This window comes from Cupressus sempervirens, chromosome 8 (assembly GCF_028749045.1).
Source record: "Cupressus sempervirens isolate cs-2001-9-10 chromosome 8, ASM2874904v1, whole genome shotgun sequence".
Taxonomy (NCBI): Eukaryota; Viridiplantae; Streptophyta; class Pinopsida; order Cupressales; family Cupressaceae; genus Cupressus; species Cupressus sempervirens.
In genome coordinates this window covers 269,716,068-269,728,855 of record NC_143125.1, presented here as the reverse complement: position 1 = coordinate 269,728,855, position 12,788 = coordinate 269,716,068, and positions in this window count along the sequence as shown.

The following is a 12,788-nucleotide window of genomic DNA, read 5'->3' as shown; positions in this document are numbered from 1 at the left end:
AATTCTTTCATAATTCTACTCTAGCTAACCGAGCTATAAATAAAATCTCTAGTATTAAAAACCAATCAGGTATTCTCACAGAGAAACCTAATGAGATTGCTGACATTTTAGTTAGTCATTTTCAAAACATCCTTAATAATATTGAAGGTTTTAATAGGGTTTCCCAAAGAAAAATGTTAGAAGTTATACCTAAAATTATCAATAAGGAAGATAACAAAGCTCTTAACAAACCCATTACTTTTGAAGAAGTCAAGAATGTAATCTTTAATATGAATCTTGGCAAATCCCCCAGACCTAACAAATTCCAGGCCTTTTTTTACCAAAAATGTTGGGATATAATAGGTATTGAGCTATGGGAAGCTATAGAGGCCTCAAGATAAGGGGATCTCTACTTGCTAAAATCAATTATTCGTTCTTTACCTTAATTCCCAAAAAATCAGATCTAGAAACCCTAGGAGATTACAAGCCAATTGCTCTCTGTAATACAATTTATAAATTTTTTTCAAAAATTCTAGCAAACAGATTAAAACCATTACTATCTAAAATTATATCTAAAGAACAAACAGGATTTGTGCTAGGAAGATCCATTTTAGATGGGATTATCACTATTCATTCTATCCAAACAACCAAGAAGGCTTGTATGTTTATGAAATTAGATATCCAAAAAGCCTATGACATGGTTGATTGGAGATTCTTGTATAAGACCCTTGAGGTGTTTGGCTTTTCACGTCAATGGATCAATCTCATCTTTAAATGTATTTCAATGACCAAAATATCAGTCTTGGTTAATGGCTCTCTAGAAGGATTCTTTGAAATTTCTAGAGGTATTAGGCAGGGAGACCCTCTTTCTCCTTTCTTGTATATCATTATGGCTAAAGCTTTTGGGAGATCATTCTCTAGGGCACTTAATGAAGGACTAATTAAGGGTGTGACAGTAACTAAGAATGTTCCAAACATCATGCACCAGCAATATGTTGATGATACCATTCTCTCGAGTGAGAGTTCTATTAAAGAAACTATTGCAGTTAAATCAATCATTAATAACTATATGAGTGCCTCAGGTCAAAAAGTTAATGATTCTAAGTCTTTTTTTTTTTGTTAATACTGATAGGAAGTTAAAGAATCAGATATGTAAAATAATGGGTTATAAAAAAGGTGTGTTTCCTTGCAAATATCTTGGTATTGAATTAGAAAAATGAGCTAAATCTAGTAAAATCTAGTATAACATTTTAGACAAACTAGATTCCAAAATTAGTGATTGGAAAGGAAAGTGGCTCACTAAAGTTGGGAAGAAGACTAAAATCAGTTCTGTCCTCACAACCATCCCTACTTATCCTCTCTCATGTCTTCCTCTTCCTAAATTTTTACATCATAAATTTGAATCAAAATCGAGGGATTTTCTTTGGAATGATTATGAGGATTCCAAAAAACTTGCACTGGTTAAATGAGACAAAATTTGTAAACCCAAAGAGTATGGAGGATTAGGAATTAAAAACCTCCAATTACAAAATGAAGCTTTAGGGGCTAAACTCATATGGCGTCTTTATTCTGAAAGAGACCGAAAATGGGCCAAGATCCTATACAACAAATACCTTAATGTGGAAGACCCCACATCCCTATTTAGATCCAAATCCCTTCCCAAAGGGTCTGAAAATTGCAATTTTATGGTTAAATGTTATGATCTTATTAGCAAATATTTGATGTGGGATGTAGGTAAAGATGACTCAGCCTTATTTTGGGAAGACTTTTAGGATGGTCTCCCTTCTTTAGGACGAGAATTGTCACTTGAAAGTTTGAAAACTAAACTGATCAACATTTGGGGTAGTAAAGTTACTGATTGTAAGTCAAAAAACATAAAAGGAGATTTGGTTGAATGGTATTGGAAACCTATTAAAGATATAGAAAATGATCCAACTATTATTAAGGAGTATGAAAAATTGGTACTTTCTAGAAATATTAAGCAAATTGATAGGGAAGACAAGCTCATTTGGGTTGCATCCAATGATGGTAAGTACAGTGTGAGAAATGGATGCGAAACTCTGATTAATTCAAAGAAGTGGGAAAAAGTGGATATTCCATTAAATCTTTGTTGGGATTATGTCTGCTTACCAAAGGCTGGCTTTTTTCTATGGTTGGCCTTTCAAAATTAGATATTAACACAAGATAGATTGCAAAGATTTGGGTTTTCTGGTCCTTCTAGGTGTATCCTTTGCAAGTTGGATGAAGAATCGGTTGATCATCTTTTATATAACTATTCTTTTGCTCAATCTTGTTGGGAATGGTTAGTTAAGAAACTGGATTGGTCATCCCCTTTTCCTAGATCCTTTTTAGACTTCTTTAAAGGATGGCTACATAATATTTGCAGAGGAGTTTATAGTAAACTTTGGAATATTTGTCCCTCCATCCTAGTGTGGGAAGTTTGGAAGGAGAGAAAAAAAAAGATTTTCAGTAATTTAGAAGTGGAGCCTGAAGCAATCATGTTGAAAATAGAAGTTAGTATAGTGGAAACTATCAATTCTTATCTCAGGAAAAATAGAATAGAAGAAGGCTCCTTTTCTTCATGGGATGGTTCAATTAAGAAAGCCTAGGCTAACCTAATCAACCCTCCCCAGGTTTATTCCAAACAAAATAAGGAAGCTAGAAAGTTTTGTAAATGGAATCCCCCCCCTGAAAGGATGGACTAAACTAAACTTTGATGGAGCTACTAGAGGTAATCCTGGTATAGCAAGCATAGGGATCATCATAAATAATGAAAAATGCGTATGGCTAGCAAAGAAAGCTCTGTCCATTGAACCAACCTTGAATAGCCTAGCAGAATTAAGAGCTTTAGAAGAAGGTATGTTACTATGTATTGAATTAGGTTTATCTAATATTTATATTGAAGATGATTCCCAAATTGTACTCAATGCTATCAAAAAGAAATCTACACCCAATTGGGTGCTTAACTCCAAATTAGAAAACATCATTAATTTAATGGATAATTTTGAAGATATTAGAATCGAACATATTTTTAGGGAAGGCAATTTAGAAGCTGATGGTCTAGCCAATATGAGAGCCGATGGTCATAATATTCTTGTTTACAATGCTGGCTAAGATCCTTTACATTATCCTTAAGGTAACTTTCAGGTGTTCCCTTTCTAGTCTTTTAGTTTAAATTGCTCATAAGGTACATTTCAATTTATTCTCATTTTTAGAGGAGGTAACATTAAAGAAAATGGTAATTTAGCCTAGCTAATTTAGGAGATGATGGTCACTTCCTCTTTGAACTAAATAATTATTATTTTTATACTCCTTTAGAAGTAGGGTACTGATGGAATTGTAGCTCTTTTAGTCATTAGTTTTGTATCTTATATTCATATTGTTTGTCCCCTCAGTGTTTTAGTAACTATTAGGTTATCACTTCTTTTTTGGATCACCATATTATGATAGTCGCCTTGATTCCCAATAGTGTTTGTGATTTCTACACATCTTACTCGTTATTCTTCTCTAGAAAGTTCCCAACTTCTAGATTCTTCCCCTTCTCCTTTTAAGCTTTAGTCTAGTTTCTTGCTTGTCATTTTAGCTATCATCATGGACACTAATATCTGTATTTTTCACTCAATAGAAGCTAGAACAATGGTGTTTAGGGGTAAGATCAAACCAGAGAGGTGGAATAGAATCTTGAACCCAGTTGACAATATGACTAGAATTTCTATGAACAGAGTTCTTGGTGATGGTGTTTTTAATTATGATTTCTCATGGAGAACAAATCGTGATGTTATAGGGGTTTTCATTGGGGTCTTAGCTAAAGCAAGGATTGAGAAATGGGATATCTTTAAACTTTGTAATAACCTGTTCAATTCGGTTTGGTGTGAAGGTTTGGAAGAAGCTATTTTTAATATGGATGACAAAGGTTGGGTCCCTCTTCTAGAAGTATACATGGCTTTCCCACCAGGTAGTTTGGTGTCCGCCATTGTTCCAAGGAGGCCTGTCTTAGCTGTTAGGGAGAATGTTGAATTCTCCAAAATTTGGCCAAAAATGAAGGCCAGTGTTGATTTCCTCTTGAGATGGAGAGGAATTAAGGAGGACACTAATGTAGAATGGTTAAAGAGTTATCTCAACATATTTGGTGCATATGTTGAACCTGGTATAGTCTTGGAAAATTGGGATGAATTAGATTTTAGTATGCCTAATTTTGACAAATCTAGCAAAGAAAGGAATGTGTTGGTTTTCCCTCCCAATTTCCATTCAAAGGATTCCTATGAAATCACATAGATTATCATGGTTTTTAACAAGTTTGGATAATCTAGTTTTCTTGAAGCAGCATTGGTGATAAGTTTTTTTGTTTTTGTTTATTATTTAGTCTTTTAGGTAGCCTTCTAGGAAATATGTTTTGAACAGTTTGTTATTTGGGTAGATAGGTAGTTGTTAGGACCCTTTCATTTTTTGTCTATTTCGTAGAAACAATTAATGTACATCATATCTATGTTGGGGAGCCCTATTTTTATTCTCCCTCCTAACCTAGTAGTTTTTATCTATTTGTATAAGACTAATCTTATTAGATCTCTAGCTGTTATTAAGATATATACTACAATACTTGCATATGAATCTTATTTTCTGGAGTTGATATTCTCTTCAATGTATATATGATGTTTCTTATCTATTCTAGTTTATGCTTTGGTAATTTTGTTAATACGTAGAACCTATTTCTAGTCGAGTGTAGGGTTCTGTGGCTCAGAATCTATTGTTCATCTGATAGTAGATTAGGTTTGTGTATTTGGTCTGGCCTTATAATCATTTCGGTTGTTGTATTTAGGAGCATTTTGCTAGTTTTTGTTAGCTTGCAATCTCTCTCAGAATGGTTTTAATAATTCCATATTCTCTAGTTTTGATTTGAACATTTGAGGTTGTGGTTTTTCATGAATATATTAGTTATTTTTTATATGCTCTCATATACTTTTAAGTATAAGCATTTAAGGATCAGTTTGGGCTTATGTATATAGGTTAATGAGTATGAATTTTATCTCATTAATTTATATATATAAGTCCAATATCTATATTTAAAGGCATCAATTCATTGGAATATGACACATTTGGTAGGTCTACTCATATAAGTATATTTAGTGTACTTGGCGAATAAAAAATGATCACATAAATAACATATATTTATGTGAGTAGGCATGTTTCATGTTTAATATTTAGTTTCATCCTTTATTTGGAACTTGGATTCATTGAATTCTCTTGTTGATATATTCATTTTAGTCGTTCCCTATTCGCTGTAGGATTCTCAGATGTTAAGTTGGACTTCTAGTTTCCCTTTCCTGTAGATTATTGGTTCCAGGCTGCTATCTAGTTAATTGAATTTGAATTTGTCACCTTTTTATTTATTTGTTGATATTTAACAGCCTAAAAATGTCTAACATTTAATGATCACTAGATGATTTATATTTGTACTAACCTCTCTGCTATTTCTAGATCTTTGTGGTGTTTTTGATGGTGTTTTTAGGTTCAACTTTATGGTAGAAGTTCTTTCTTTCCAAGATCTTCTGTTGGCTAGAAGCTTCGCTAAATCTTAGATTCTCATTATTGTATTAAATCCCGATAAAGGATCATTTTGTATTTATATCATGTAATTTTGGATAGGTGAACTCACCTATTTAACACTGCAGTTTGTAAACAGGGGTATGCCCCTTAATCTGTATGTAATTTTTTAGGACGAAAATCCTGGGCAAGACTGAAGATTTTCTTCCTTGTTCTTTCCTACTAGTGCCTATTTGAATGGAGGACATGTAAGTATTTGTTATTTGATTAATAAAATATATATCAAGACTTCGGTCGTTTACCGATCAAAAAATAATAATAATAAATAAATAAAAAAATATTTTTATGATAAATTATTAATTTCTGAAATTAAATTTTTTTAATTAAAAATAATTAAATTTAAAAAAGTATATTATTTATTTATTTTGAAAATTAAATAAATAAATACTACTTTTTTTTATAAGTGAACTTTTTAATATTAATTACTTTTAAAACTCTTAGTGGGATATATATATATATATATATATATATATATAATTTAGTTATATTTTAAGAGAAGTTATAGTGGAGTTCACTATAAAATCATCTAGTCATAAATATTTAATATTATGAGAAAAAATCTATATAACTTAATTAAAATTATAATTTAAAATATGAGTTATCTCTAGTTGTATTATGAATTAAAGGAAAAACAAATATTAATATTAGACTTAAATAGAAGTCATATTAATATTTTAGAAATTGAAATTGATATCAATATTTAAATCTAATAATATACAATTATGTTATTAATTAAATCATTTATGATTTTTAATTATTTAAATTAATAGCATGATAACATTGCACGATATTTTATATGCACAAAGAGATTTGACATTTAAATACTTATTGATTTAAATAAATATATTAGTATAATAATTTATATTAACATGTATATTCTTACCTTATTTCCAAACACATCTTTATGGCCCAAAATAAACAAGAGAAATCGATGGAATTAAATCATATGGCTAAAAGTTATGTGTTTTCTTAAATAGACTATTCATAGTCTTATGTTGTTTATTTTCGTGATGGTTTTCTTTGTGGGTTGTTTAGTTGGGCAAGTTAGGATGTGCACCAGATACATTTTTTAGTTTCTTTTATAATTATTTGACTAGATGTCATGATGTATTTTATGATTGAGATTGAGATTTATTTTATGAGATATATTTTGATGAGCATTTATGAGAAGTTAGGTTTTGAGAGTCAATGTTATTTTTGGGTTGCCTATTAAGGAACTAAATTTGATCAATACTACTTTTGAACACAACTGTGGTTTGTGAGTTTTGGGAAGGTAGTCTAGGTGCATGTCTTGGGGGGTGGCTTATAATAGGGGTTCAGGACCCAAAGTGGTTAGTACTAGGGTAACCTATTGTAAGTCATGTAATAAGTGATAATCTAGTAGTTAATATTTGGGAAACACACTAAAAAGATAAGTTAGAGATATTGCCTCATTTATGCCTTAAGCACTTGTATAGGCTAAGGATGAGAATGAGATGATACCTAGTGAGAGGTATGACTAGTTGTTCCTCGTCTTCATGAGAGGATATTCTAGTTCCACACGAGTCATGTTGAGGTTCTGGGGTCTAGAGTGACTAGTCTAGGGTAACTCAACACTTGAGGGTTTGGGTTCTAATGATAGATTGATTTAGGGTAACTCAAGTAGTTTGACCATGAGATGACACTCCCTAGTATGTTGCTTGAGTCTCCTATGTAGATTTTTTTTTTGCCTTTGGTGGTGTAGTTATTGGTAGTGTACTTATTGTTGGACGTATTTATTGTTGGTGTTTACTTTCATTAATGGTGATAGGTGATTCATGGTTGATGTACTTTTGGCATGCAACTTTTGACTTACGGTGGATATCTTTGATTGACTTTATCTTGATTCGATACAGTATTGCATTTGGTATCTAGATGTTGACTTGGTACATGATGTTGGTATTGGAACAAGTATCTTTTCAATTTTGATTATCTCTTCTTCTTGAGTAGTTTGTGTTACCCTTGATGACTAGAAAATTGTATTTGTAATTGCTTGTGTACTTGATGTGTATGTATATATTGCTTCCACATTGTTATCTTGTGTTGTTTAAACTTTTAAAAAAAGTTCATTAAATATTGTAACATGTCAAGTTTATTTCTCTTAGGTTCTTGAGTGGGGCATTACAATTAGAACATAATAAGTAAAACATTTCCAAAATGTATTGACATACAAATTCACACACACACACACACACACACACACAAAGTTGAGAACAAAATATTTGCAAGTCACATTCACATACATAGTGTAGGCACATAGAGGAGATGAACCAATACATAACAGAGGTACTAATACATGTTCTAATATGTGGACAATACATACCCTATAATTGTACACTAAAAATCTCATGTCAATGCTTATCCCCAAAAAGAACCCTCTATTTTTGAAAAATAACCACTCATATGATGCTGTATTAGTGCCCCATTAGATGTGACCTAGTGCACACTTATTGGTCTTATGTGTTGTCTTCTTAGGCCGATGTGTTTGCTCCATTCTCCTCCTAGTCCAATATGTCATCTTCTCATGTTAGCGAGTCCAAAATAATTGTAGAATGAAAGGATTTTGTTTCTATTTAAACTTGAAAAATTTATGATTATTTAGGTACTTATTATGTAAGGCCTCTTAAATTTCTATCCCATTTCTGGTTCTAACTTTGATTGTACATCCAATTCACGTGGTCAACAAATTTAAATCATATTAATTTCTAGGTTTAATTAGTTTGGTGGACGCTTTCCTTGATTTTAATTGTTATTTGAAGATAGATCGTGTTCTTAAAACCTATTTCCAATGAGTGAAGGTGGGCATGCAACTGATTTGACTAGCAAATGTGCAATGATGTAATTAATAAATGTGTAGTTCACCTAAACCAATGAGATAGAGGATGATAATGCATGTTAATTTAGTAATGGTGTAGTAGGTATATGTGGTATATTAAACATTATATGTTTGATATGTTTGAGGGATGAATGTAATTTAGTGAACTTTAACATGACAATTTATTAGTGCTCATCTTAATGACAAGGGTCTCAAACCTTATTTATAGTTCCTGCCATGGGCAGGAATACTTATGCATTCATGTTAGTGCTAATATGACATTAACTTGACCAATCAAATCAAAGAATTTAAAAGTTTATATGGAACTTAGAATGTGTATATCTATTTTTCATTTTTCCTTATTTTATAAATGACATTTTGTACTCATTCTATTGGTCCATACTATTTTTGGTAGGGAGAAAAATCAATTTTCCTTAACAAAAATTCACATATTTTTTCCAACAATAATGATGTCATGCATTAATGATAGCTTTATCTTTTTCACAATTGTGACAAATTAATTTGAGTTTCCAAAAAGTAATATCTTCCACCTCACTACCTAAGACATAAATGCATGTCTAATTAACAATAGTAATAAATCATTTTTCTTATCAAAGATTGTAAATGTATCAATCTATTATTTTTAACATCTTGTGAGTTTAAGTTTATTTAAAATCTCACTTAAAAACTAATTATCATATCATTTTAAAATACATTTATTTAATTTTTCCTTCACAATAATTTAAAATTATTTTTTAATTCTAAATTATAATTAAATTAATAAATAACAAAAATATATTTTTAAGAATATAATTATTTGATAAATTTTTACTAAAAATATTTATAAATTTTGTTACAAAAAATCCTTAATGCCATTAGGAAACACTCTACTCCAAATTGGGTCCTTAATTCAAAATTGGAAGAAGTCCTTAGAACCCTGGACTATTTCTCAAACACTCAAATTCTACATATTTATCAGGAAGGTAATAAGAAGGTAGGCCAACTGGCTAACAAGGGCGCTGATGGTGAAGATTTTTCAATGACCAACATTTTATAACTTCCTTAGGAACTTAAGTTATGCAAGTTTGGTCCCCACTCTTAATTGTAAATAATTCAATTAGTAATCTAATTCCACCCCTTATAAAATTGAAACAATGCTTTTATACCTCCCAGTTATTACTTTGGTTTCATTTTTTGTTTTGTTTTTTCTTTTCTTGTTTTATTCCCCAGCCCAGGCATACATTTGTGTTGTAGGTATAATCATAGTTTTTGCAGGGTTAGTAATCATTGGGGGTACAAAGTATTAGTATTTAGACCCTTAATATACCTATTTTTATAGCACCTTTTTAAATCTCCATTTAGCAGGACCCCCTTTTATATCCTTTCTTATCTTTTGGTATAGTTGTTTTTTCTCCCCTTTAAACTGGTCCTATTCATATTTTAAGTCCTATCATCACGTGGATGTATAGTTGGCAAGCCTCTTTGGTTATTCGTTCATTAGGTGTCATAGGCTTCCTTCATGCCTCAGCCCTAGCTAGCATCATTTATGGATGACATCATTGTCTCTAGGTTTTTCTAGGACCTTCTTCGGTAGCCTTTTCCCATTTATACCTTTGTTGTCTTTTTCAATCTCTATCAATTCGAGAGAATTTAACCTTTAAGATGGATTCTAATATCAGTCTTTTTCACACCACGAAGGTGCGGATGATGGCATTCCAGGGAAATGTAAAGCCAGAGAGATGGAGCAGAGTTTTGAAGCTTGTTGATGATATGACTAGGATTGCGCTTAGTCAAGCCATTAGAGAAGGCACTTTCAACTACAATTATACTTGGTGGACCAACAATAATATTATTCAAACATTTATTGATTGTTTGGCTAGAGCTAGGGTGGAGTAATGGGCTATGATTAGGCTCCGTTGCAACATTTTTGATCCAGTTTGGCGAATGGGGTTGGAAGAAGCCATCAAAAGCATTGACGAGAAGCTCAAGATTCCCCTTCCAGAAAGGTACATGGCACACCCACCTAGCAGTGATGACTTGGCTGCAGTGATTCAATGTCCTTCCCTAGTCATTCATGAGAACGTGGCTTTCTATAAGGAATGGCCAAAAATGAAGGCTAGCATTCAGTTCCTCCTTCGGTGGAGAGGGATTGTTGAAGATGATAGTAAAGATTGGCTTAAAAACTACCTAAACATTTTTAAGGCTTATATTCATCTAGGGGTGGTACTAGATAACCTAGAGGCTTTGAATTTCTACACCCTTATCATGGAAAAATCTAGCAGGGAGAAAAACAAATTTGAATTCCCACCTAATTTTTAGCTTGAGAAGCCTAATGATATATCATAGATCATTATGGTTTACTAGAAGTAGGTGTCCAGGCTAGGTGGTCTCTCTTACATTACATTGGTGACTACATCTTGGATTAGCTCCAAGTTGGGTTGGTTGGGGGTGTCCCCTATTTTTGTTCCCCTGTTTTCCTTGTAGCAGTATGGTAGCCTTTGTTGCCATTCTGATTAGGTAGTTAGTATACTTTTCCTTATATGTTTTAGTAGGTTTTTGTTCAGATTCTCATCCTGTCTATTCCTATTTTGTATCAAGCTAATGATATAACAAATGGTAGGATTGTAGATATAGGATTTTTAGTTTGCATCTTGGTCCCTTTTTCTGATGGTGGTCTATTTATAGGGTAGTCTATCTAGCAAGAATTTTAAAAATATGTAATGTACCCACTTAATATATATGAATGCTTCTTCTAATTTGTAGGCTTTGTTTTAACTATTTATTTGTCACTTTCAAACATTGATGCTTGTGAGGTTCTTAATTTTCTTGCTCAGTTGTGTTGTCTTTAAGTTATTACAGAGGTAATGAGCTCAATTTTTCAATTACAGAAATAAAAACAAATGAAGCAAATATGTAGTTCCTAACTCATTGTAGTTAGTGTTCTCTTGAACTCTCTATATAACAGATTATAGAGAAATCCTGATCAAACTAAAGTAGAAATAGACATTTTAAGAAGATTTGTTGTTCTGAATGGTGTAATTATGCCAGATTAAACATGCTGGGGAAGGTCCTCGCTTGAGTAAAAAATCAGGACTACAATTATAGCAGGGTTAGAAGATATTTTAGATTAGGACCATACAAATAAGGACAAATAAACTAAATAGTTTCAAACAGGTAATTAAGTCACACTATAATATAACCAAAAACAAATTAAAAAAAGAACAATTTAATAATAGGACTGCTTTTATGGCTTTACTGGTCTGTATCCCCTATGCAAGTATGTTAGAATTTATGCCTAATAACTCTATGGAATTTAGAATGTTAAATCAAAACCTAGTTTTTAGTAGGATTCTAATTCATTATGATCATATTTGAATTTATTAAAGAAGGTTAGGAATAAAGAATGTTAGGACTAAGAGAATTTTTCAATCAAATTCAAAAATTATCAACATTTTACTATTATGGGTTAGCAAAGCATGTTAACATCTAATCAGGAAAACCATTTTCAAATTACTCTTAATTAATAATACTAACAGTTTCCTTTTAGCAGCCTATTGTTTAGCAGAATAGTAAGGCATGTGGGTTACAGATAAAATAGCAAAGAAAGGATGTCCACTAAGAGTCTAAAACTCTGGTTAGAGTGGTTCTCTCGAAACACGATTATTTGGATTGGTCAAGTTAGAACTGTCAAAATGCAAATTAGGACTCTTGTCCGCTCCTTTGTAATAAAAATTGATTTTGAAACTAGGGTATGCCCCTTTTATTTTGCAATAATAAACGATTACGATCCCGGGCGAGACTGGAGGTTTTCTTTTCCATTCTTTCCTACCAGTGCCCATTTTAATGAAGATACTTATGATGTATCTTTATTTGTTTTAAAATATAATCAAAAGCTTCGACCATTTACCGATAAAAAAAATTGTTACAAAAAAAATTAAATTTACTTTTGAATGTTTTATATTTTCTATTTTAAATATATTTAATAGTTTTACATTGTCCCTTACTTTTGTCAATCGTAAAATGCTAACTTTTTTCACACTATGTTTAATTAGCTATTTTTTCCAATCTTGTTTTAATTTATTTTTGCATTTTAAAATTTGTAAAACTAAAATTGTTATTCAAACTTACTAACTCTTTTGTTGGTTTGGATCAAGAAGTCAACAATTTATTTTTTAAAATTTAATATTTGAATTTATATTGGAAAAGGTAGAAACAAATACTTCATTGATTTAACTCAATTTTATAATTGTTATTTAAATATTTCTTAAAATAACATAATCCTTCATCTTTTTAAAAAAAAATTCTCTTTCAACTATATCTATTTAGTGTCCCTATAATAACATGTCATTCTCTCTCTTTTGAATCTCTTCATATC